Source organism: Corylus avellana, chromosome ca5, assembly GCF_901000735.1.
Source record: "Corylus avellana chromosome ca5, CavTom2PMs-1.0".
Lineage (NCBI taxonomy): Eukaryota > Viridiplantae > Streptophyta > Magnoliopsida > Fagales > Betulaceae > Corylus > Corylus avellana.
Genome location: NC_081545.1, coordinates 1,503,828 through 1,528,918, shown reverse-complemented (window position 1 = coordinate 1,528,918; position 25,091 = coordinate 1,503,828). Strand labels below are relative to the sequence as shown.

The following is a 25,091-nucleotide window of genomic DNA, read 5'->3' as shown; positions in this document are numbered from 1 at the left end:
CTTCTAGATGCGCAATACGTTGTAAGATGATCAAAAGATGACGTTTATGCCAGGACACTCCAATGCCTAAGTTAGTTTATGGGAGAAAGATTATGCTTCAATGCACAATAATTCAATCTGCTCAATATGCAATAATTGAGATCTGTTTTATTTGAGTTAATTTGAGAGTCCTGAGAGTTAGAATTGGACATGGGCTCTTACTCCAATTAAGACCTTTAATTCATGTCAAAAAAAAAAAAAATTAAGACCTTTAATAGAAATTCTTTACCCAAATTCTCTCAATAGAACCCCACCCGGATTATATCTTCTACTATTTAATTAATAGCTGTCTGGGTGTTGGCCATGATGCCCAAAATCTGATGGGTTTGCGGTGCAAAATTATTCCCAACATATTTGTTATGCGAAATCGTGACTATAGTTTAAATTCAACAGTCCAATGGAGACACCTCAAAATTATCTTAAGTTCCCCAACATGCGAATCCTTGACATCTCCTACAATGATTTTATGGGAAAGTAGACATTAAGACTTCTTGAAAATTGGAAGGCCAAAAAAATTTGAGAATGTGCAATTGTCAACATATATTGGGGAAACTTCATACGTCATTATACAAAAAGCTTTTGTTTCAGGTTCTGAGAATGCTCGGACTTATACTTATTCTATGATGATGGCAAACAAAGGCCAGAATATGTTCTACGAGAAGGTCCAAGAATTGTTAACAGCCATTGACTTCTCAAGCAACAAATTTCTTGGAGAAATTCCAAAATCTATTGGAAATTTAAAGGGAACTCAATTGCTCAATCTTTCTAATAATTATCTCATCGGTCACATCCCTTCATCTCTAGGAAACCTTACAGAGTTGGAAGCATTGGATCTTTCTCAGAATAAATTGTCAAGGGAGATTCTGCATCAACTAACACAACTTACTTTCCTAACCGTCTTCAATGTTTCTCATAATAATTTCACGGGACCTATACCACAAGGGAAACAATTTGATACATTTCAGAACAATTCATTTGAAGCTAATCCAGGATTGTGTGGGAAACCATTGACAAAGATATGTGGGAATTCTGATAAGGCTCCTTTTCAACATTCGGGGCTAGTTTGGTTCGCGGATTGGGTATTCTGTTAAGAAAATGAATAGCTATTACTAGGAATATAGGAGGGCGGAATGGAATAGTTATTCCTATTTCTTAGTTTGGTAATTACATATGTATTCTAATGGGAATTGAACCAAAATTACCAAACACCCCACCTTTCTTTAAAAAAAACTCAAATAAAAAAAAATAAAAAATAAAAAACTAGAATTACAGGGGTGGCCGGCCACCCTCTGCATGACCTGGAAGTGGTGCGACCACCCTCGGTGGATTTGGCTGCGAGATTTCGGGGTGGCCTAGCCATCCCGATTCACACAGGGGGTGGCGCAGAGTACCTTGCCGAGGTCGTCTAGGGGTGGAGCGGCCACCCCGATTCACACCGGGGGTGACCGCGCCACCCCCAGAGGACCTTGCCGAGGTCGTCTGGGGGTGGCCCGGACACCCCCAATGTGAATTGGGGTGGCTAGACCACCCCCGATGGCCCTGGGGGTGGCGCGGCCACCTCCAAGGCCTTCTATGGGTGGCTGGCCACCCATTGGGGTGGTTGACCACCCACATAATTTTTTAATTAATTAATCAATTAATATATTTTTAAGTTTGAGATTAAAAAAATTTAAAAAAATAAAATAAAAAAAAAGTTTTTTTTGGGAAAATCTTGTCATTTTCATAAGGAATAGCTATTCCTCTTACTACAAAAATTATGGTCATTAGCGGCAACTTTGAGTCGCCGGTAATGACCAAAAAGTTGCTGCTATTTGGTAGATGGTAGTAATTCGACGGTAATGCTAAATAGCGGCGACTTAATTTCAAGATGGCCGCTAATGACAAGTCAGGAATAGCTATTCCTCTCATTACAAAAATTATGGTCATTAGCGGCAACTTTGAGTCGCCGCTAATGACCAAAAAGTTGCCGCTATTTACAATTAGCGGCCACACGCGGCTGCTATTTGGTCGCTGGTAGTAATTCGACGATAATGCTAAATAGCGGCGACTTTCAAGATGACCGCTAATGACAACTCATTAGCGACCACTCTAGGTTGCCGCTAATAATTTTTTTTTGGCCAGAAAAAAAGGTTCAAAATAGTTCTACGGTCGCCGCTACTGGTATATCGTTAGCGGCAACCGCTGAGTTGCCACTAATTGTATGTCATTAGTGGCGACTTCAATGTCGCCACTAATGATAAAAAAATAAAAAAAAAAAATAAAAAAAAATAAAAAAAAAAAGAAAGAAAAGAAAAGAAAAGAAAGAAAAAAAGAAGTCAATAGTGGCCACATGGAGTTGGCGCTAATGATAAAAAAAAAAAATAAATAATAATAATAAAAAAAAAAAAAAGCATCTATATATATATATAACCAGATGATGACCAGCAGCCATTTTTCTATTGGTAGGCACATTTTGGTTTTTTTTTTTTGTTGGTTGATTATTTTATTTTTGTCCTTCATAGCTTATTAGAATGAGAGAACAATAGCTAAACATGATACACATGCAACACTCACAGTATTCTTTGTTTTCAATTTATATCCAAGCATAAGATAAACATAAACAAGTATACATTATAAAAAGAAACTATTCTTAAAATGATTTTAGTATAATATTCTTAAAACTCCACATGCATATGTAATCACAGCCTCAACCACTCTGTTATTTCTTCATGTATCCAATGTTCACATTGATTCAATTGCTATTAGAAGAACATTGCAACTAATTAGTCAATGGCTGTTAAGACTACAGTACGACTAATTAGAATGAAAGGGGAGAATAATTACAAGGAAGGAACTCTAGTACATGTTAGCATGGAATGTTTGGGGAAATAATTGAATGTTAGTTAGTTACCATGATGGCTTTTGATCCATGCCCTTAGCATGAACCTTTATCTCCTGGATAGGAGGGTTTTTCTAAAATGCAGACATCACAAGTAAGGTTGCTAGATCAATGGAGTATGCTTTCTTATAGTTTCCTACCCCATGCAAATAGTCTGAATCTCTAGTGCTAATCAAAACAATGAGTCAATCGAAAGCTTAATATATGTACTTTGTGCAGGTTGGACATTGGAGATGGCAAAGAGGTTGATCTTAAAGATTGCCCGAGATCAAGGCTTCGGCAAGAATGCATTAAATATCTTGGACCAGTATGCTCCCGCTATTAACCACTTAATAGCATAAACTTGATGTCGCCGCTAATAAGGCCAATTTTTTTTTTTTTTTCCAAGACAATTAGCAGCATCTTTTAAAGTTGCCTCTATTGAGCCTCAATAGCAGCAAGTTTTAAAAGTCGCCGCTGTTAGGCACTCAATAGCAGCAACTTTATGTCGCCGCTAATAAGGCATATTTTTTATTTGTTTTTTTTCGTCAGGACCATTAGCAGCCACTATTGACCCCTCATTAGCAGCAACTTTTTAAAAGTCGCCGCTGTTAGGCATTTAATAGCGGCAACTTTTTGTCGCCGCTAATAAGGCCTATTTTTTTTTTTTTTTCTTCAGGACCATTAGCGGCAACTTCAAACGTTGCCGCTATTGACCACTCAATAGCGGCAACTTTAAGATCTCGCCGCTATTAGGCTCATAATAGCGGCAATAGTTTGTTGCCGCTGATTGTGTTTAATTAGCGGCAACGTGTGTCGCCACTATTGAGTGCCCAACAGTAGCGATTGTGTGATGTCGCCGCTTATGAGTGGTAAATAGTGGCGATAATGGTCACCACTATTGGTGTTGCTGCTAAATATCAATTATTTTGGTATTTGGCGTCTGCTATTAATGGCAACTTTATTGTCGCTGCTAATGAGAGGTCCTTAGCGGCAACCTTTAAAAGTTGCCGCTAATGACCCCTCATTAGCGGCAACATTTGGGTCGCCGCTAATAATTTGGTCGCTAATGACCAAATTTTTTGTAGTGTCTCATTTTTTAGAGGAATAGCTATTCCTGTATGGATGAGATTAGTCATTCCTATGAGAATAACTAATCCCAGGAATAGACCCCTACCAAACAATAGAATGACTATTCTATGCAAATAGTTATATATTTCAGGGGTCTATTCCGCAAACCAAACGGACCCTCAATCTTTGAAGCAAGCCAAGAGTCTAGATCAATATTTGAATTTGGTTGGAAAATAGTTGTGATTGGATATGGATTTGGATTTGCTGTTGGAATAATAATTGGACCCATTGTGTTTGCAAGGAAACATGACTGGTTAATGAAGACCTTTAGAATGAGGCCACTGAGTGAGAGGAGACGCAGAAATTAAATAAAATAGTTTGAATATGATACGTTATCAAAGCAATGTTTTTTTATTATTGTACTTGTGTTTTCTAATCTTTTATTTTATTTTTTTATTTTTTTTCTGTGTAATGTGTTCCTTCCTTTCTTCATTGTTGTTTTGTTGTATTTTGGTTTAGAGTGACATTAAAATGTTGTATGTAAAATGCTTTGGTGGGATCTTTAATATATTTCTTTCTATAATTTTTGTTGTTGTACTAGAGTTCATTACTTATCCTATTATTCAGTATGATCAGTTTCGATTAGTCGAACTTGGGAGAAAACAAAGTTCTTCATATCCTTTATATATATGATGCAATTTTTGCAATAATAGGAGAGAGTACTGCCAAATTAATCAGGCGCAAGCTTTGGCGTGTGGATAGCTGAAAGAGCCCCCTCTCCAGCGCACAAAATTAACTTCCATGGCCTGGAAGCATGGTCGTAGTTGCAACATTACGATTCAAACCCAAAAGTTGGGGTTCTACACGGTGGTTTAGGTTTTATTAAAGACAAATGCTAAACTTAATTACAAAATATTTTATAAAATAAATAAATAAATAACATTTTTACAAAGTGATGTGGCACAATACGATTGAATTTCTCAAAAATTTGATTCATCTTATTCTCAATTGTATTGTATCACATCACTTTACAATAATTTATTTTGTAAAATATTTTGTACGCATAACATTTGTCTTTATTAAAAGATGGTTTAGGTGGGGGTGGGGTGGGGATTTGGCTTTAGTAACTTGAGAGTTGAGACAGCAACTTCGCTGGAAAATAGGATATCAAGTAAAAATAACAAAGTGAAGTAGTTGATATAATCAATTGTTTCGGGCATATATGCAAGGATTTTTTTGCGTGTTGGCATGGGCATCAACATGTTGAAGACGGGAGAATATATAAGGTAAAGAGGAACTTGGCCTGATTTGCGGGGACGACTAATTTGGACTCGTTGAGCTAGGTAGCCTTCCTTTCACGCTGCCCTGATTGCTATTCCTTGGCTTTTGTTGTGTTCGTGAATAGTCAAGACATGATTTGGAGAATAGTCGCCAATCGTACGTTTTCTGGAAGAAATCTACCAATAATTCAGGACGGATCAATATATCTAATCCCTTGCTGTACATAGTTTACCCAAGAGAAGACTTGGAAGAAGAAAATCACAAGTCTTCACAGGACCATATCTCTCATCATCATGTTTAACAAATCTCTAAATATCGACGGTGAGGATAAACGTTAACTTTTATTTATAGATCTCAATTTGAATGTTAATTTTTATTTTTGTTTTTAAAATGATAACAAACCTTCCAAAACAATCGTCAAGGCCGGGCAGAGTCAGTCAGGAGAAAGACAATTGTGAACAAGTACTAGCTTTTGTTAGGATAAAATAGGAACATAATAATTTTTTAAAAAAAATATATGATTAATTTTAATATCTTTTACTGGTATTTCATTTTTCAATTCTACTGATTAATTTTTGTATAATTATCAAATAATTATGGAAATAAAAAAGCATGTAATCATATTATTGATAAGTAGGTAATTTGTTTTTTTAAAAAAAATTCAAATTGAACTCATAATTTAGAATACAAAAAGCAATATGGAAAAAAAAAATAAAAGAAGGAAACCGGCACAAAATTGATGCATTTAACGTATGCAAAAGTGTATGAGCTGGTTTGGGAAATTGGCCGCAATAATTGACAAGCTAATGGAAGTACATTGTTTTTGTTTTTTCAACGTATTTGAGTAGACTTCAGAGAGAAACTAGCAAATTTGCAAAATGTGAGACTCAGAGTAAGAACAATGGACTTTGGGTCCACTGCGCTTAATTATAAGCTTTCGACTGCATGAAGTCAAGCACGTGCCGTGCTTTGATATATATAAATATTAGTCTCCAAGTGGTAGCTCAATCGGCTAGGAACCACGCCTCATAAAACTGAGGTCACTAGCTCGAATCTCCTCTCCCCTTCTTGTGATATGTGTTGTGAAATTTTAATGTACTCACAAGTGCACAAATTGTTTTGCAATATAAGGATGCAAGTGCGAGGTCGAACTCACAAGAATTGTGTTGATGAAAACAAAATATACCTAAATCAATTAAATCTTAAACTAGTTTTCAAAGATTTATGATTTTTGAATAAAACAGAAAACATAAACTAAATAAAAGGGAAATAAATCAAAAGATAAAGTATTAACGTTTTGGAATCTACACCACCAAATCATAGCAATATATATCCAAAGTTCTCACAATAAAAATCTTATGTATGTTATACTTTGCTTCAAAGTTTAATTAAATCATTCAATGAATCTATTCTTTGCTCAAATCACAAAAGATATATATCCAGTTTAGATTAAATCATCAAGTGTATTTGTAGAACAAACACAATGAATATCCAATATTTTGATAAAAGAAAACCCAAGCAATTAATTAAATGAAACTATCTTAAATCATCAAATGTATTAGTATATTACAAGAGATATCCATAAATCATCCCACTAATTGAATTGAAATAGAACAATTAAAATATTAAAACTCATAAAATCGGATAATATCAACTTACATGAAAATATGGTTGCTCTTCATCGGTGAGGCTTCATCCTCAACCTTAATTGAGAAATTAGCTACACATAACTATGGAAAATAAATTATAAACATAAAGGAAAACTAAACTAAAGGGAGAACTATTCTTGAAATTTCGTACTTTGCAGCCTTTATAGCCTCTTCCTCTTTCTTGAAGCTTAGTGGTCTATTCATAGGGAGCAAACAAACCCTAAAAGCTCTAAGAATCCCAGAAAAATTGTATTTCAATCTCCTAGTCAAATTAGGAAGCAATCCTAGTATTGAATATGATATTAGATGATTGATTTGATTGCATTAAATATTGAGTGAAATATATATATATATATATATATATATATATATTGTATTCATAAAAAAAATGATTTTATTTTATTTTTTTACTTTGTATTTTTTTTTTAATGTTCATAATTATGAGTTTTATTTGATTGAAATATAATAGGTGACATAATTTCCTATGATTTAAACGTGCGATAGATTTTTTTTACAACATATAATAAAAAATACAATAAAAATGTATTTAAATTTTAAATTAAATTATAATGAAGAATCTCGTGCATAGCGCGGATTATGAACTAGTAAGGATTAATTAGTAGTTATCAATTAGGATTAAAATTAGTTTTATTTTTAAGTTGATCAATTAGTTGGATATTATTTATCCTATTTTATTGTATGTGTCTATTTAAAGACATCGGCAAGTAAATGACATAATAAATCAATCAAGAATTTATTGAAACCATGCATGTGTTTGCAGGAGTTGAAAGCACCTGCTTATAGGAGATGAAAGTTTAGGTTCAACCTACTGCCATAATCATATATATATCACAAGGATGCCACCAATACAACCAAAGAAAAATAAAAGAACCATCCGACTCCCCACCACAAACCTCCGAAATTTATTGACAACGTACAATATCCCTTAACTACCGAATTTTACGCCAACAAATCCGTATAGTTTACGAAGAGAAGACTCGGAAGAAGAAAGATAACTTGTGATCTAGGATCCCTTGACACACGCAAACGGCTTGACATCAAGTGAAGACTTGAAGAATAATCAAACACATTAATGGACCTCGGGGAGATGCTTTCATATTGTTATTTCTCTAGCACTCCGGCCAAAATCTAGGTAATTTCATATATATATTAAGTGCACAAGACTTTGTGTGCAGCCTATAAATTAAAGCTCTCCTGTTTACCTTCCCTTCACTAACAAGCATATCTAAGAGTTCCAAACAAAACATTATGGGTCTCTCGCTTTCTCTCTTCATTTTCATGCGCTTTCTTTTTTTACTTTCACAGTTGCATCTTATTCTCACTCATTCTTCTCCTTTTATGCAACCCCTCTGCCATCATGATGAGAGCTCAGCCTTGTTGCAATTCAAGGAAAGCCTTATCGTCGATAAATCTGCATTTTTTTATCCTTCTACTTGCCAAAAGGTTGCGTCTTGGACACTAGGACACAAAAGTGATTGCTGCTCATGGGATGGGGTGGAGTGCGATGAGAGCACAGGTCATGTAATTGGCCTCGACCTCAGTAGCAGTTGTCTCTATGGTTCTATTAATTCCACTAGTAGCCTTTTTCGCCTTGTTCACCTCCAAAGGCTTAACCTTGCCTACAATCACTTTGACTCTCAAATCCCATCCCAAGTAGGTAATCTTTCAAGATTAACAAATCTCAATCTTTCTTTCTCTCAGTTTTTTGGTCAAATCCCGTTACAAATTTCACAATTGTCTCACTTGTCATCCCTAGATTTGTCGCAAGACTATAATTCCTTTTTGAGAATCAAAAGGCATAGCCTAAGAAGCCTAGTTGGAAATTTGACCCGCCTACAAAAACTTGATATGAGTGGGGTGAACCTTCACTCTACTGTGCCTAATATTTTTACAAAATTTTCATCTTTAATGTTCCTCTCTCTCCATAACTGTGGTTTGTACGGAGAATTTCCAACAGGCATCTTTAAGCTATCAAATTTACGATTTCTTGATGTAGGTGGCAATGAAGGCATCACCGGTTATCTACCTGGCTTTACATGGAGTAGTCCGCTTGAGACATTGATCCTCTTAGGCACGAATTTCTCAGGTGAGCTACCTACTTCCATGGGAAACCTTGGCTTCTTGACTCAGTTGTCTCTGACGAGTTGCAATTTCTTGGGGTCCATTCCATCTTCACTTGGTAACCTCACTAAACTCACTTCACTTCTCCTTTCAAATAATGCTTTCGTAGGTAACATTCCACCTTCACTTGGAAACCTCACTAAACTCACTTCTCTTCTCCTTTCAAATAACGCTTTCATAGGTAAGGTTCCGCCTTGTCTTCGAAACCTCAATAAACTCACTTCTCTTAGTCTTTCAAATAATGCTTTCAAGGGTAACATCCCGCATTCACTTGGAAACCTGACAAAACTCATTTTTCTTGACCTTTCAAATAGCTCTTTCGTGGGTAACATCTTGCCTTCACTTGGTAAGCTCACTAGTCTCACTTTTCTTGACCTGTCAAATAGTTCTTTTGCGGGTAATGTCCCGCCTTCACTTGGTAACCTCACTAAACTCACATCTCTTGACCTTTCACATAACACTTTTGTTGGTAATGTCCCAAATTCACTTGGAAACCTTGTTCAACTTTCTGATTTAGACATTTCCAACAATCAATTGACAGGTCCAATCCCTTTTAGGCTTGTAAACTTGCCACAACTTACTCAAATTGATATAAGCTATAATCTTTTGAGTGGTGAAATGCATTTCGGTCTTATGAATGAGACACAACTGACCGACCTTTACTTGAGCAACAATCGGTTAACTGGTCCAGTTACTTTTGGGCCTATGAACTCAAAGACACAATTACGTGTCTTGGATCTTTCAACCAATAAGCTTCATGGTCAAATTTCAAACTCAATCTTCAACCTCAAGAATCTGGAATTTCTTGATCTTTCTGACAACTACCTTAATGGCATTTTGAAGTTTGACAAGTTTGTTAAGCTTACACAACTAACTGCATTGCATATTTCTGGTAATCAATTGTCGTTACTTACTAAAGAAACCAGTGCCAATGCACCTCTTCAAAGCTTTCAAGCTTTAGGATTTTCTTCGTGCAACTTGACCGAGTTTCCGAATTTCCTAAGAAACCAAGTTGAATTGAGGTTTTTAAACCTGTCCAACAACAAGATTCATGGCCAAGTCCCAAAATGGATTTGGAACATAAGTCAGCCAAAAGCACTCCAGTCTGCAGAAAGCACTCAACCAGTCCTACAAGTTCTTGATCTTTCCAACAACTTTCTCACAAGCTTTGATGAAAATCCAATTTTTCTTCCTGGGGCTCTAAAAATTCTTGATCTCAGGTCCAATTTGTTCCAAGGGTCGCTTCCTGTTCCACCAAATTCCACTTTGCATTTTTATATCTCAAACAACTCATTGAGTGGAAATATTTCAGAATTGCTTTGTAATCTACATCATCTTAAAGTCCTTGATTTGGCTAATAACAATTTAAGTGGTTCACTTCCTCGGTGCTTGGACAACTTTGGTGCTTCTCTATCAGTACTTGATCTGCGACGAAACAAATTTCAAGGAAGCATTCCAGAGACTTGGATAGGAGGAGGCCAATTGAAGGTAATAAATTTCAGTCAAAACAAATTCCAAGGGTATTTACCGAGATCGTTGGTCAAGTGTGCAATGCTAAAGGTCCTTGATCTTAGCGATAACCAATTCAATGATAGGTTTCCATTTTGGTTGGGACATCTTCCAAAGTTAGAGGTCCTCATGTTACGTTCAAACAAATTCAACGGTCAAATGGGGACACCTCAAACTTATTTCAAGTTCCCCAACATGCGAATCATTGACATCTCCTACAACGATTTTAGGGGAAAGCTGCCATTAGGACTTCTTGAAAGTTGGAAGGCCAGAAAATTTGAGAATGCGAATTCGTTAACATATATTCAAGAAAACCCAGGCTTTGAAATACAAAAAGGTCTCGGATATTTCGGTTGGCCTCAAGCTTATACTTACTCTATGATGATGACAAACAAAGGCAATAATCTTTTCTACGAGAAGGTCCAAGAATTATTCACAGCCATTGATTTCTCAAGCAATAGATTTGTCGGCGAGATACCGGTATCCATTGGAAATTTAAAGGGAGCTCTGTTGCTCAACCTTTCTAATAACCATCTTACTGGTCGCATCCCATCATCTTTAGGGAACCTTGTAGAGCTAGAAGCATTGGACCTTTCTCAGAACAAATTGACAGGAAAAATCCCACCGGAGCTAACACATCTTACTTTCTTAGAATTCTTTAACGTTTCACAAAATAATCTCATGGGACCTATACCACAAGGGAAATAATTTGATACATTTGAAAACGGCTCCTTTGAGGGGAATCCAAGATTGTGTGGGAGACCATTGACAAAGAAATGTTGGAATTCTAATGAGCCGCCTTCTCAAGCTTCAATATTTAAAAAAAGTCAAGAATTTGGATCACCGTTTGAATTTGGCTGGAAAATAGTTGTGATTGGATATGGATTTGGATTTGTTGTTGGAATAATAATTGGGCATACTGTGATTGCAAGAAAACATGATTGGTTAATGAAGACCTAGGTCACTGAATGCGAGGAGACCCAGAAATTAAATAAAATAGTTTGAAGAAGATACCTTTCCAAAGCAATGTATGTATTATTATAGTGGTTGTTTTTTTAAATCATATTTTTATATGTAATGTTTTTCATTCCGTTTTTCATGATGTTTTGGTGTATTTTGGATTAGTGTTGCATTAAGATATGGTGCCTCCAATCAAAATGAACGGTTGGAGGGATGAGAGGTAAGTCATTTGTTAGGCTTGCTTCACACTCAAATAAACCTCCAGGCTCCTTCCTATTGAAGTCAAGCTGTCACCGGTCCCGTCGTCACGTTTGGATGAGACTGATATTTTGGATTGACCTTCACGTGAATCAAGGTTGGAGTTTTTTGTTTTGCTTTGTTTTTGTCATCGTGATTTACGATTACATAGAACCGCTACGATTGAATCTTAAGGTTTAATGAAGTCTACGATTGAATCCAAGTTGGATTCTATCAAGCCACCCCCAGATTTGGCAAATATAATTTTTTTCTTTTTTCTTTTTTCTTTTCACATTTTTTTAAATTTTTAATATTGTTTTAAAGTTTTTCTAAATAATATTAAAAACTAATCAAGAGCAAGTGTTTGTGACGTAGATTTGTGTTAAAAAGTAGAAAGAACCTCGACCAATAATACAATGGCGGAGCCAAACAATTTATATTGGAGGTGCCGTTAAAATTTTTTTAGCATCCTAAAAATTTTTTTCACTCTAAAAATTTGATAATTTACAAATATATGCATCACAAAAATATATACTTCACAGTTGATGACCACCCATGAAATGATAAAAAATAAAAATAAAAAAATAATGCCAAACTCTACTTCTCTCCCAGTTGTGTTCACCGTCAGTCTCCTAGCAGCAACTTGTATTCATATATATATATATATATATGAAGGTTTTATTATTAAGTTCTTCTTCTACTAACTATTTCTTCTTATTTTCTTGGTGTGTACGTATATAAGCTCAGAACGCCAACAAGTGGCCACAGAGCAGGGAAAAGGAAATTTTTCTGTTTTTTTTTTTTAAATCGTTGGCTCTCTCAAACACCAACGTGGATCCGCCACTGCAATGGTGCAAGTTGGTATTTAGATTTATGACAAGTATCAAAAAAAGGCATTTAACCCTAATAGATAACTTAAAACACAAAATGTTATTAACAACATCAAAAACATTTTTCACAATATTGTTTTCAAATAAAAAACAAAATACACTCCCAAATCATATTAACAAGAATACCCTTTGATACTTTGATACTGTTAGCTCTGAGAAACCCTTTGTGTGTTGTCACTTGTCAATAAGGGATCTCCGGCAATAGTGCCAAAATTGCCTATCAAATTTTTTTCAAATCTTGGCCATCTAATGTCATCCAACAGCTACCAACCCACCACATGTCCTACTAAAGATAAATCAGAAAATATTATTTATTTTTTAAAAAGAAAATATTAAACAAAATATTAAAATATTAAAATAAAATAATTAAAAAACGGAGGTGGCCGGCCACCCCAACTGAGCCATAGGGGTGGTGGAAGCCACCCCCAAGGGCCGGTTGGGAGTGGCTGAAGCCCCCCGTGGCCCTAGGGGGTGGTTTGGCCACCCGCTAAGAAAAATCCAATGCCCCGTTTTGGTATAAGGTGAAAACCCAAGGGGTCTAAAGCAATTTTCCGAACTATTTTTAAATGGGAATTCAATGTTTCACAAAAGTTGACTTCCTCTAGTTTGAAAAAGAAAAAAGTTTCTATCTTTCTTCTCTGAGCAAATGATGAGAATTACAAGCAGCTGCAGTGCCAAAGAAGACAATTACGCTCAGTTGTTAAAAAAAAAAATTGTGTTTTTTATTTTTTTTAAATAAAAATATTAACAAACAAATTTAAATATAAAATATTCCTAAAAATACGAAGACAATTCTTAAAAAAAATAAAAAATACATTTCTTCAAGGTTTTTGGGCAAAAATTGATTGACGTAAATAAAAGTAAGAATTTTTTATTTTTTACAAAAAAAAAAAAAAAAAAAAAAGAAGTGAAAAAGTACGAATGTGCAGTATGAAAAAAAAAAAAATGTTTTATAGTAATTTTTTTGTTTGAATAATAATAAAAAGTTATTGATGTAATATAAAAAAGTAAAAGAATGTTGAAAAAGTAAAAAAAGTGAGATGAATAGTATTGGACCAAAATTATTTAGCAAACGGGACCATTGTGTCCACTGCGACTGCCGAGATTTCATATTAAGTGCACAATCTTGTTACTTTTTACACTAATGTATCTTTATCTACTTGTGCGAAATTGAAATCCAGCCTATAACCCTTCCCTTTTGTTTGTATTTGCTAAGGAAAAAAAAAAAAAAATCCAGCCTATAAATTAAAGCTCTCTCCTTATTATGAGCTTCATTACCATTTACCAAGCATATCCAACAGTGATATAACACTATGGGTTTCTCGTTTTCTCTCTTCATTTTCATGGCCTTGCTTTTCTTACTTTCACAGTTACATCTTATACTCACTCATTCCTCCTTTTATGCAACCCCTGTGCCATCATGATGAGAGCTCTGCCTTGTTGCAATTCAAGCACAGCTTTATCATCCATAAATCTGCATCAATGAACTCGATGTTTTATTTTCCATCTGATTATACTCATTGTCAAAAGGTTGGGCCTTGGACAGTAGAAGGAGACAAAAGTGACTGCTGCTCATGGGATGGGGTGGAGTGCGACGAGGATACGGGTCATGTAATTGGGCTGGACCTCAGTTTCAGCTGTTTATATGGTTCTATTAACTCCACCAGCAGCCTTTTCCGTCTTGTTCACCTCCAAAGGCTTAACCTTGCCTTCAACCACTTTAACAACTCTCGTATTCCACCCCAGGTACGCAATCTTTCAAGACTAACACATCTCAATCTCTCTTGGTCTAACTTTTCTGGTCAAATCCCCTTAGAAATTTCACAATTGTCACACTTGTCATCCCTCGATCAGTCTTGCATGCCCATTCTTGGATATCCCCAATTGGAACTCAAAAAGCCTAGCCTAAGAAGCCTAGTTGGAAATTTGACTCGCCTACAAAAGCTTGATTTGAGTGGGGTGGACATTAGCTCTACGGTACCTAATATTTTGGCAAACTTTTCTTTGTTAACATTCCTCAGTCTTGGTTATTGTGGTCTGCACGGGAAATTTCCAATAGGCAGCTATCAAATTTACGAGTTCTTTCTCCAATTGGCAATGAAGGCCTCACCGGTTATTTGCCTGACTTTACATGGAGTAGTCCGCTTGAGGCATTGAATCTCGCAGTCACGACTTTCTCAGGTGAACTACCCGCTTCCGTGGGAAATCTTGGATTTCTGAACAACTCGTCTCTATGGGATTGCAATTTCTCGGGGTCTATTCTATCTTCACTTGGTAACCTTACTAAACTCATTGAACTTAGCCTTACAAGAAATTCTTTCGTGGGAAACATCCCATCTTCCCTTGAAAACCTTACTAAACTCATTTATCTTGACCTTTGGTATAACTCTTTTTGTGGGTAACATCACACCTTCACTTGGAAATCTTGCCCAACTCTCTTTTTTAGACATTTCTGACAATCAATTGACAGGTCCAATCCCTTTTGAGCTTGTAAACTTACCATAACTAATTTACATTTATCTAAACAATAATCTTTTGAGTGGTGAATTGCAATTTGGGCTTATAAATGAGACACAATTGGAAGCCGTTAACTTGAGCAACAATCAGTTAACTAGCCCAGTTGCTTTTGGGCCTATGAACCTCACACAATTACTTTTTTTGGACCTTTCAGCCAACAACCTTCATGGTCAAATTTCAAACTCAATCCTCAACCTCAAGAATCTTGAATTTCTTGATCTTTCTGAGAACTACCTTAATGGCATTGTGGAGTTTGACGAGTTTGTTAAGCTTAAAAATCTAACTGCATTGTATATTTTTGGTAATCAATTGTCGTTACTTACAAAAGAAACCAATGCCAATGCAACTCTTCAAAAGTTTGAAGCTTTAGGGTTTTCTTCTTGCAACTTGAGCGACTTTCCGAATTTCCTAAGAAACCAATATAAATGGAGTATTTAAGTCTCTCAAACAACAAGATTCATGGCCAAGTCCCAAAATGGATGTGGAACACAAGCACAAGAAGTCTAAAAGTTCTTGATCTTTCCAACAACTCTCTCACAAGCTTTAGTCAACATCCAATTTTTCTTCCATGGACTAGTCTACAAGTTCTTGATCTCAAGTCAAATTTGCTCCAAGGATCACTTACTATTCCACCATGTTAGTTTAGGTTTTGGCACATTCGGTTTGTATGTAAGTTGTTGAAAATGAGCACCTCAACATGTCCCGGAAGCAGATTCTATTGAAGGGCATGTCCGGACCGCCAGAAGCCAGGTCCGGACCCCATTTCCAGAAATCTCATTTTAAGAGGCCTGTCCGGACCCCAGATCTTCCCTGTCCGGACATGGCTGATTTATTAGGTTTATTTGTCTATTTAAGCTACGTGAGTTTGCCATTTACAACTACGTATTTTTGGAGAGCAAAATCAGAGAGCTTAGAGAGAGATATTGTTCTAGCTTATTTGAGAAGGGATTAAATACGTGAAGCCAATCGGAGTTCCGGTGAAAGGAAATCTTATAGAAGAATTGTGCCAGATGTTCTGGAAAGGGCTACTGCGGTAGAAGTCAAGTGGGTCGCTTGTCGTGTACAAGGAAGAGTAAAATTGCAAAGGTTTTGTAATTCTTCTTGTATTCCTTATTCTTTTTATAGTGGATTGATTTCCTGGGTTTGGCTGCCCCGGAGAGGTTTTACATTTAGAGAGTTCTCTAAATGGTTTCCTCTTCGTAACCGAATATCTGTGTTCTTGATTTTCATTACATATCTGTATTTGGTTGATTATTGATTGTTAGGTTATATCTTATTCCGCTTAATATTTGTGAATCACCTAGACATTTGAATAGGTGTTGTTTGGAGTCGTTTTAGATTTTTCAATTGGTATCAGAGCGGGTTCACTCTGTGAAGGATTTATTTCCTGAGTGTGATCCGAGACTCCATATCAAATGTCTCTTACGGTTGCTCCTAATTCTCTTCCCGTCTTTGACGGAACAAATTATACGCTTTGGAAAATTCGTATGAGAGCTTATTTTAAATCCATTAATGTTTGGCATATTGTTGAATCTGGATGGACACGTCCAGACAAAGCAATTGCTGAATGGACAACGGAGGAAAAGAATAATGCTACTGCGAATGACAAAGCTATAAATGCTATTTACATCTCTGTTTCAATTGAGGAATTTTCTAGAATTTCTAGATGTGAAATAGCTAAGGAAGCCTGGGAAACTTTAGAAATCACACATGAAGGAACTAAGGTTGTTAGAACTTCAAAAATTCAAATGTTGGTTTCTCAGTTTGAGGAGATTAGAATGCAGGAAGATGAAACTTTTGATGAATTTTATTCAAAGCTTAGTGCCATTAGAAACTCTACCATTAATTTGGGAAAGAAAATGGATGATGCTAAAGTGGTGAAAAAAATCTTAAGATCTTTGCCTGAGAGGTTTATTCCCCAAATTGCTGCTATACAACAGAGCAAGGATTTAGATACTATGAGAGTAGAAGAACTTGTAGGTTCCCTTCAGACCTTTGAGCTAATTCTTCCTAAACACAAGAACACCAAAAATATTGCTCTTAAGGCAAAAAATGTTAAGGTTGACTCTTGTGGTTCATCTGATGAGGATTCTGGAAATGAGGAAGAAATTGCTATGTTTGCTAAGAAGTTTAGGAAATTCTTTAGAGCCAAGAAAGGAAATTTTAGAAATAGCAATTCACAATTTTCTGAGAAATCTAGAAATGAGAATGTTGAGAAAGGAAAGTCATCTAGAGGTATCAAGTGTCACGAATGTGGTGGACATGGGCATATTCGTGTTGACTGTGCTAACTTGAGAAAGTCAAATGGCAAGGCATTTAATGTGACTCAAAGTGATGAGTCAGACAAGGACGATGCTGAACAGGGAGTTAATTACTTAGCACTTGGAGTTAGTTATGAGAGTGAGCATGAGAATAGTGAGTGTAATTCTCAAGACAAACAAGGTGTGTCCGATAATGATTCGGAAGAAGAAGATGATTTGCAAAATGCTTATAATAATCTCTTTGTGGAATACACTAAACTGAAAAAGCTGAATAAGCAGCAATTGAAGAAACTCAATGAGGTTAATCTTGAAAATGATCAACTTTCTGTCACTTAACTGATTCTCTTGCTACTCATAATACTTTGATGTCTGAAAATCAAATGCTAATTGCCAAAGTGAAATCCTTAGAGAATGAACTGAATGAATCAAAGAATCATTTAACAAAATTCTCTAGTGAAAAGCTAAATCAAATGCTACATAATCAGAAACATTCGTTTGATAGAACTGGATTGGGTTTTGATAAATCTGCTATTTTATCTACTAATGTTGCTTCTTCTTCAAAGATGATTTTTGTGAAACCAGTGAACAAAGAAGATAGCTTGGCTGAAAAGAAGGTAATTTCTCCTCAAATTTCCAAAGGTGGAAAAGGTAAGGGAACTCTAACTGATTCCTATATGTCTAGTTCTAAGTCGAGAAGTATGCACATGTTAAGGAACCAACCTTCTCAAAGGTTTATTCCTACGTGTCATAACTGTGGTAAGATTGGACATATTCGTCCTAAGTGTTTTCAGCTTAACAGTCATGAGCCTAAAAGAGAATATTTCCATTCTAGAAATAGTTATGAGAAATTATTCAACATGATGAGAGACGTAGTAACACGGTTAGATGTCTTGGATAAGAGTCACACAGTTGTCCCTGATGTGAAGAAAGTTTGGGTCAAGAAGATTAATACCATTCACCCATTGAGGGGGAGTGGTAATGGACTCACCTAGATTAGGTGGGCACATAGACCATGCCTAGAAATTGAGCATATTGATATTTGTCTATAGCTGTTCTAGGGCATTTTTTTTTAATTTTTGTTTGCTTTGTTTTTATTTTCTTTGATTATTTTTTATTCTTTTAGATTGTTTTAATTGTTAGATACTCAGTTTCTCATGTCTTGTGCTCAAATGAATATTTTACATATGAGTGGGGTCAATATTTCTGCAATTTACATCTATTGCTCCATATGTTTCTGATAAACCTTGTTTTTCTGAAGACTGTTAAAGGAGTAAGAGTCAGTTTTTCTCATGTTCGAAATTGTGCACTTTTTGCCCCCATTAGGTTTAGATTTTTGTTATATGTTTGGGAATTTGGAGCAAACATTTTGCTTGAAAGATAGGTAGTGTCAGTTCTACCCACTTGACCAACTCGTTAGTTGAACCTAGCTCCTAAAAAATTCCAACATTTTCCAAAAAAAAAAAAAAAAGGGGGCTTAAAATAAGCTCAAATGACTTAGTTTTGCTTCTGTCTGTCCCTAAAGAAAGAATCGGTGATCAAATCATTACGGAAATAGATGATTACTAAAGGACATTGTAAAAGCGAATGATTAGTCTCAGGGGGAGTGTATCGGATGAGGGAATCTAGGTCCTAACATTATAAGGTTTTACTGTGGCTTGAATCAGACTGTTTGTCTTTCATTTACAAAGTGTCTGCCTAGATTTCCTTTCCACTGATGCAATCTTATTTAATGGGAGTTTTCACACACTACACCATCACATGAGATTTCTGATTATTGCCTACTTGACTGCATTCACAGAACAAGGTTGTGTCATGTATATGGTACATTTAAGATGTAAGTGTAATTTGTTGATCACTCCAGATTGTTAAGATATTTATGAGGACATGCATGGTTTATTGATTATCTATACAATTTCTGTTTTCCTTTTCAAATTAAAAAATAATAATAATAAAAAAATAAAAAGCATTTATTATGAATTTTTTTTGGATGCGGTCCGGACAAGGAAATTTCCTGTCCAGACACGGCATTGGTTATTTTATATAACCTGCAGTGTGTTTCATATCATACTTCTCTCTCTCTCTCTCTCTCTCTCTCTCTCGTCCGATTAACTTCATACAAATTTTTTTTTGTTTCGATTTTTTTTGTTTCTTTCTTTTTATCTCTGACTTCGCTGTTTCATAGTCCAGTATCCACATTCAATCATCACAGGTATGTTTTTCTTTCCTTCTTCTTTTCTATTTTGTGTTCAAATAAACTTCTCGGCTGTGACTGTTTGGGTTTAATTTTGCAATTCCGAATTGTTTGCGTCATTGATTCACATTGATTATTCTTTCTATCTCATATGATTGTTGCAAACTACATGCACTTTGATGTATTTAGGAATGGTTTTTAATCTTAACATGTGTTTTCCATGCCTACATGTTTTTTTGCATACAATGTGTTTGATAACATGTCTCAAAGATTCCGGTTTTCAACTGTGCTACAATTTTTCAATTACATTGTTATATTTCACTGTCAATGGGTTTTAGATATTGGTTGGGATGTTCCTAGGCAAGGTATTTTCGGTTTTTCATGAATTCTTTTCATCATGTTATATTCAATACCTTAATGCCTATCACCTGTTTGATTAAATGTCTACATGACATATGTTTGCATCTATCTTCGCTTTTCCTTGTGAAATAAATTATTTTTGTTGTGTTCAACGTTTATTATTTGTTTCTGGTACATCTATCTCATTTTTCGAATCACATGTTTCCTATAAAATTTTTTTTCAATCTAATTTCTTCTAGTGATTTGTGATATTCTTTTATCATTTACTTCTTTCTTTGGGGTGCGAATGCAGAAAATGGTGTATCAAAATTCGGAATCCACACCAAGGAGGAAGCGCACTCGAGAAGAAAAATCAATCTATGAAGGACAGTTTTTGGCAAGAATGATCTTCTCATCTGTTTTGTTTTGTTCTTCTTTTAGGCATAATTTTTTTTTAGTCTACTTATTTAAAGGTTTAATGGGTTGTTTTTCTTTGTTTTTGTTTTAACTCTAGAATTTCATTTTTTTTGTGTGCCTCCTTTGTCCTTCCGAGACAAAAAGGGGGAGTTGATTTTGATGTGTCATTTTCATGTATATTTTTGTCCCCGAATGGCCAAAGGGGGAGTTTGTTAGTTTAGGTTTTGGCACATTCGGTTTGCATGTAAGTTGTTGAAAATGAGCACCTCAACATGTCCCGGAAGCAGATTCTATTGAAGGGCATGTCCGGACCGCCAGAAGCCAGGCCCGGACCCCATTTTCAGAAATCTCATTTTAAGAGGCCTGTCCGGACCCCAGATCTTCCCTGTCCGGACATGGCTGATTTATTAGGTTTATTTGTCTATTTAAGCTACGTGAGTTTACCATTTACAACTACGTATTTTTGGAGAGCAAAATCAGAGAGCTTAGAGAGAGATATTGTTCTAGCTTATTTGAGAAGGGATTAAATACGTGAAGCCAATCGGAGTTCCGGTGAAAGGAAATCTTATAGAAGAATTGTGCCAGATGTTCTGGAAAGGGCTACTGCGGTAGAAGTCAAGTGGGTCGCTTGTCGTGTACAAGGAAGAGTAAATTGCAAAGGTTTTGTAATTCTTCTTGTATTCCTTATTCTTCTTATAGTGGATTGATTTCCTGGGTTTGGCTGCCCCGGAGAGGTTTTACATTTAGAGAGTTCTCTAAATGGTTTCCTCTTCGTAACCAAATATCTGTGCTCTTGATTTTCATTACATATCTGTATTTGGTTGATTATTGATTGTTAGGTTATATCTTATTCCGCTTAATATTTGTGAATCACCTAGACATTTGAATAGGTGTCGTTTGGAGTCGTTTTAGATTTTTCACACCAGTCTCCACTTTGAATTTTTATATCTCAAACAACTTATTGACTGGAAATATACCAGAATTGTTTTGCAATTTGAGTTCTCTTCAAGTCCTTGATTTAGCTAATAACAACTTAAGTGGTTCACTTCCTCGATGCTTTGACAAATTTGGATATTCTCTATCAGTACTTGATCTGCAAAGGAACCAATTCCAAGGAAGCATTCCAAAAACTTGGATAAGAGGAAAGCGATTGACCATAATAATTTTTAGTCTTAACAAATTCCAAGGGCATTTACCGAGATTGCTTGCCAAGTGTATGATGCTCAAGGTCCTAGATCTCAGCAATAACCGATTCAATGACAAATTTCCCTCTTGGTTGGATAATCTCCCAAATTTAGAGGTTCTCATTTTGCACTCAAACAAATTCAACGGCCCAATAAAGACTTCTAAGAGTGAACATATGTTCCAAAACTTGCGAATCATTGACCTCTCCTATAACAGTTTTGTTGGGAAGCTACCACTAAAACTTTGAGGCAATTGGAAGGCTAAAACATTTGAGACTGCAAATCATTTGACATATATTCAGGTTCCTTCTTACAAGACTAGTTATGGTTATCATTACTCCATGAGAATAGCAAACAAAGGCAAGATTATGTTTTATGAGAAGGTCCAAGAAATGTTCATGGCTGTTGATGTGTCAAGCAATAGATTTGTCGGTGAGATATCAGAATCTATTGAAAATTTAAAGGGGTTTCATTTGATCAATCTTTCTAATAATGCTCTTACCAGTCACATCCCACCATCTTTAGGGAGCCTTACCTAGCTGGAAGCATTGGACCTTTCTCAAAACAAGTTGTCAGGGGAAATTCCACAACAGCTAATACAACTTGCTTTTTTAGAAGTCTTCAATGTTTCTTTTAATAATCTCACACGACGTATAATACAAGGGAAAGAATTTGATACATTTGAGAACAATTCATTTGAAGGTAATCCAGGATTATGTGGGAAACCATTGACAAAGAAATGTGGGAATTCTAATGAGCTGCCTTCTCGACCTTCAATCTCTCAAGAAAGTCAAGACTCAGAATCATCATTTGAATTTGATTGGAAAATAGTAGTGATTGAATATGGATTTGGATTTGCTATTCAATACAAAAAAAGAATTTTTTCCTAACATGTATTTTCTGACATGTTAGGTGGTCTGACACGTCAGTAAATGTTACTGACATGGCATTTTTTACGTGTGTGAGGCGTTAAAATTTTGGGTGTCAGAAACGAAAAATTTCTGACGTGTCATTAGTAACACGTCAGAAATTTTTGACGTGTCAAAATTGGCACGTCATAAAAATTTTAAAAAATTATTAAAAAATATTAATTTAAAAAAAAAAAAATTCCTGGAATTTTTTTTTTCAATTAAAAAATTTATAAATTTAAATTATTTTTCAATTAAAATAATTTTTTTTTTTTTTACCAATTTCGTTTTTCCAGCTCTCCCACCTCATCTTTTGTCCATTTTCTCCAGCTCTCCCTCTCTTCTTTTCTCCATTTTCGTTTCTCCAGTTCTCCCTCTCTTCTATGTAAAGTCGTCCTGGGCAGTAGATGATACAAAAAGGAGAGCATATTTGCTCTGTACCAGGCAATGGCGAAAATCACAATTAAACCCACAACAATTTGAACCCAAAATCAACAACTTCAAATCCTATCATAATACTCAATTTTGGTAAAATATAGCACCAACAACCGAAAATTACTAGAACAAACCACAATAATTTGATCCCAAAATCACAACACATCAAAAATTTCCATGGGTATAACGAAATTTAAACTACAATGGAAATCCCGAAATTAAACCCAAAATTTTTGAACCCTCACAACACACCAAAAAGCAACCGACTTGAAAGAAACAATAGTTACTTATTGTTTTTGAGAAAAAAAGCTACCAAACCCAAAGGAATTGCAAAAAGAATGACACAAATGGGGAGAAAAAGAAAAGGAAATTCAGGCTCTTACCTTGTGATCTTGCTCTGATTTTCCCTAGCTCGAAACAGAGCATAGAAAGAAGCTAAGCAAGAAGAAGAAAAAATTTGAAAAATCCAATCCCTCCCTCCCCTGCTGCTATGTCAAAGATAAAGCACAAACTCTGGAGAGAGAGAGCGACGGACGGCCAGAGCGTGCTATATACGTTTTAACGTTTCCAAGAAAGGGAGAGAAGAAGAATGAAGAAGATAGAAGCGTGCATAGAGAGAAAAAAAAAATGTAAGGTGTGCACACGGTGTGTTGGAACTTGGGGGAGGAAAAAGAAAAGGAAAAAAAATTAGAAGATAGAAGAAGATAGAAGCGTGCAGAGAAAAAAAAAAAAAAAAGGAGAGAAGAAGAATGAAGAAGATAGAAGCATGCAGAGAGGAAAAAAAAAAAATTGTAAGGTGTCACTACAAAAATTTTGTTATTTAGTTACGGTAGTTTAGTAACATGTCACTAGGGTTAACACGTTACTAATACTTAGTAACGTGTATATAGTAACGTGTCTGGCGTGTTACTAATTTGGATGTTGCTAAATCCAGTTTAGTAACGTTTCAAGACTGACACGTTACTAAATACTAACGTGTCAGTTTCGAGACACGTTACTAATAATTAGTAACGTAACGTGTATATAGTAACGTGTCTGGCGTGTTACTAATTTGGATGTTGCTAAATCCAGTTTAGTAACGTTTCAAGACTGACACGTTACTAAATACTAACGTGTCAGTTTCGAGACACGTTACTAATAATTAGTAACGTGTCAAAAAATTACACGTTACTAAGTAGTAACGTCTCATTTTTTGACACTCAAAACTGACACGTTACTATTAGTAACGTGTCAGTTTTAACACGTTACTATTTTGTTGATAAATTCTTTTTTTTTTTAATTAATTTCTCCAAAATTTATTTATTTATACACCTGATTGTCAACATACATTTCTCAACATACATCATCAACTCCTATCAACATATACATCCATTTCTCAACATACATCATCAATTGCTATCAACATACATCCATTTCTCAACATACATCAATTTCTCAAATTGTATCCCAACATTGTCCACAACATATATTCGTTTCATGTCCACAAAACATACATACATCATTGTCTATATACATCGACATTGTTAATAAACAAATAATTATAACTATATACATATACATTAACAAAACCTTAAACATACAACTTAAATGATTCGCGAATACATTACGTACAAACACCTCAACAAAAAATTTGATGAACACCATCATGACGGGTCGACTTCTCTGCACTCACTGCAAATGATTACACAACAATTAGTCAGCAAACAAACACTCGAACAATCAATCAGGAATCATCAAGTCTTAAGCGATTAGCTTCGTCAAACTATACGAAGGTCACACTCAACAATATTCAGGTTTTGTGACATGTATGAACAGACGATAAATAACTTCAACGCTATAGCTACATTGCCAACACACGCCTCAGGGTATATACATAGTTTCAATGATAATCCATTCAAACTGTGAAAATGATCTAAAATTACGAAGCATATATATGATCTACGCGTATCCAACACTTCCACAACCACAACACATTTAAATTTGTATTTCTAATTTTCAAGTATTTTGAGTTAAGTATATATGCTATTTATAAATATTCAATGATAACTTGTCTGAAATAAGTCATATGTATACATACGGGCTTGCTGAACCAGTGGTACAATGTCTTCATAAACGAGACTTTTGTCCACTCGGGGTCCATTGTGGGTTTTCGTTTTGATTGCCATCCTCAGCTTCTACCCTTACGTCATCTAAACATATTACGG

General features: G+C 35.4%; 1 pseudogene; it reads left to right on the top strand.

The window, feature by feature from the left end:
- Positions 1–11,687: 11,687 nt before the first annotated feature.
- Positions 11,688–22,434, top strand: LOC132180655 (receptor-like protein 6; annotated as a pseudogene).
- Positions 22,435–25,091: the final 2,657 nt, after the last annotated feature.